The sequence below is a fragment of the Rhinoderma darwinii genome, chromosome 2 (assembly GCF_050947455.1).
Source record: "Rhinoderma darwinii isolate aRhiDar2 chromosome 2, aRhiDar2.hap1, whole genome shotgun sequence".
Lineage (NCBI taxonomy): Eukaryota > Metazoa > Chordata > Amphibia > Anura > Rhinodermatidae > Rhinoderma > Rhinoderma darwinii.
The window spans coordinates 20,635,469-20,638,466 of NC_134688.1; positions in this window are offsets into that span (position 1 = coordinate 20,635,469).

Genomic DNA, 2,998 nt, shown 5'->3' on the forward strand with positions numbered 1-2,998 from the left:
ACTTACCGAGAACTCCCTGCTTCTTCCTCCAGTCCGGTTTCCCAGGATGACGTTTCAGTCTAAGTGACCGCTGCAGCCAATCACAGGCCAATCACAGGCTGCAGCGGTCACATGGACTGCCGCGTCATCCAGGGAGGTCGGGCTGGATGCCGAAAGAGGGACGCGTCACCAAGACAACGGCCGGGTAAGTATGAATATCTTTTTACTTTTACTAGGGAAAGTGCTGTCCATTCTCTCTATCCTGCACTGATAGAGAGAAGGGAAGTACTTTCACCTCAATACGCAACGGCCAGTCCGCATCAATTTACTGCACATTTTGGGCAGATCCGCAACAGAATCTGCAACGCAGATTCTGTGCGGCATTGATGCGGACAGTTGCGGAAGAAATATGCCACGTGGGGCCATGCCCTTATACCGTGTTTCCCCGATAGTAAGACACCCCCGATTGTAAGACGTATCGGGGGTTTCAGGGGGGTCGGCTAATATAAGCCGTACCCCGAAAGTAAGACATATGTCTTACTTTCGGGGAAACACGGGGGTATTGCCGCCTCCTGCCCACTTCCGCGCCGCCCCCCTCTCCATACGTCACCGCGCCGTCCTGTGATGGCGCGGGTACTGAGACTGTACCCACGCGATCAGCGGCAGGAGCACGGCTGTTATACACAGCCTGGCTCCTGCTGCAACTGCCGGAATCGAAGCGCGCGCCGATTCCGGCAGTTTAACCCATTAAATGCCGCTGTCAATAGTGACAGCGGCATTTAATGTGTTTGACAGAGGGGGGAGCTCCCTCTGTCACCCGATCGGCGCCCCCGCAAACAAATTGCGGGTGGCCGTCGGGTTTCCATGACAGCCGGGGGTCTAACAAAGACCCCCAGGTCTGCCTTCAGCATCTGCCTGTTAGGCGATGCCGGAGGCATGACCTAATAGGTTGCCTGTCAGTTTTACACTGACAGGCAATAATGCTTCGGTATACTAAGTATACCAAAGCATTATATATGCGATCGGCACATCGCATAGTGAAGTCCCCTGGTGGGACTAAAATAAAAATGTAAAACAGTTAAATAAAGTTTGTGAAAAAAAAATAAATAATAATTCGACAATTTTTTTCCAATATAAGACATACCCCGAAAGTAAGACATAGTGGGGCTTTTGGGGATAAAAAGAAAGTAAGACACGGTCTTACTTTCGGGGAAACACGGTAGTAGTTATATTCGTGTACATAGGAGCTGTATTATAGTAGTTATATTCTTGTATATAGGGGGCAGTATTATAGTAGTTATATTCTTGTATATAAGAGCTGTATTATAGTAGTTATATTCTTGTATATAGGGGGCAGTATTATAGTAGTTATATTCTTGTATATAGGAGCAGTATTATAGTAGTTATATTCTTGTATATAGGGGGCTGTATTATAGTAGATATATTCTTGTATATAGGGAGCTGTATTATAGTAGTTATATTCTTGTATATAAGAACTGTATTATAGTAGTTATATTCTTGTATATAGGGGCAGTATAATAGCAGTTATATTCTTGTATATAGGGGGCAGTATTATAGTAGTTATATTCTTGTATATAGGAGGCAGTATTAGAGTAGTTATATTCTTGTATATAGGGGGCAGTATTATAGTAGTTATATTCTTGTATATAGGGGGCAGTATGATAGTAGTTATATTCCTGTACATAGGGGGCAGTATTATAGTAGTTATATTCTTGTATATAGGGGCAGTATTATAGTAGTTATATTCTTGTATATAGGGGCAGTATTACAGTAGTTATATTCTTGTACATAGGAGCAGTATTATAGTAGTTATATTCTTGTATATAGGGGAAGTATTATAGTAGTTATATTATTGTATATAGGGGGCAGTATTATAGTAGTTATATTCTTGTATATAGGAGGCAGTATTATAGTAGATATATTCTTGTGTATAGGAGGCAGTATTATAGTAGTAATATTTCTGTATATAGGGAGCAGTATAATAGTTATATTCTTGTATATAGGAGCAGTATTACAGTAGTTATATTCTTGTATATAGGAGGCAGTATTACAGTAGTTATATTCTAGTATATAGGGGTCATTATTATAGTAGATATATTCTTGTATATAGGAGCAGTATTATAGTAGTTACATTCTTGTATATAGGGGGCAGTATTATAGTAGTTATATTCTTGTATATAGGGGGCAGTATTATAGTAGTTATATTCTTGTACATAGGAGCAATATTATAGTAGTTATTTTCTTGTACATAGGGGCAGTATTATAGTAGTTATATTTTTGTACATAGGGGCTGTATTATAGTAGTTATATTCTTGTATATAGGAGCAGTATTATAGTAATAATATTCTTGTATATAGGAGGCAGTATTATAGTAGTTTTATTCTTGTATATAGGAGCAGTATTATAGTAGTTATATTCCTGTATATAGGGGGCAGTATTATAGTAGTTTTATTCTTGTATATAGGAGCAGTATTATAGTAGTTATATTCCTGTATATAGGAGCAGTATTATAGTAGTTATATTCTTGTATATAGGGGCAGTATTATAGTAGTTATATTCTTGTATATAGGGGGCAGTATTATAGTAGTTATATTCTAGTACATAGGAGGCAGTATTATAGTAGTTATATTCTTGTATATAGGAGCAGTATTATAGTAGTTATATTCTTGTATACAGGGGTAGTATTATAGTAGTTATATTCTTGTATATAGGGGTAGTATTATAGTAGTTATATTCTTGTACATAGGGGCAGTATTATAGTAGTTATATTCTTGTGCATAGGGGGCAGTATTGTAGTAGTTATATTCTTGTATATAGGGGTAGTATTATAGTAGTTATATTCTTGTACATAGGGGGCAGTATTGTAGTAGTTATATTCTTGTATATAGGACCAGTTTTATAGTAGTTATATTCTTGTACACAGGGGTTGGTATTATAGTAGTTATATTCATATATATAGGGGCAGCATTATGGTAGTTCTATTCTTGTATATAGGAGG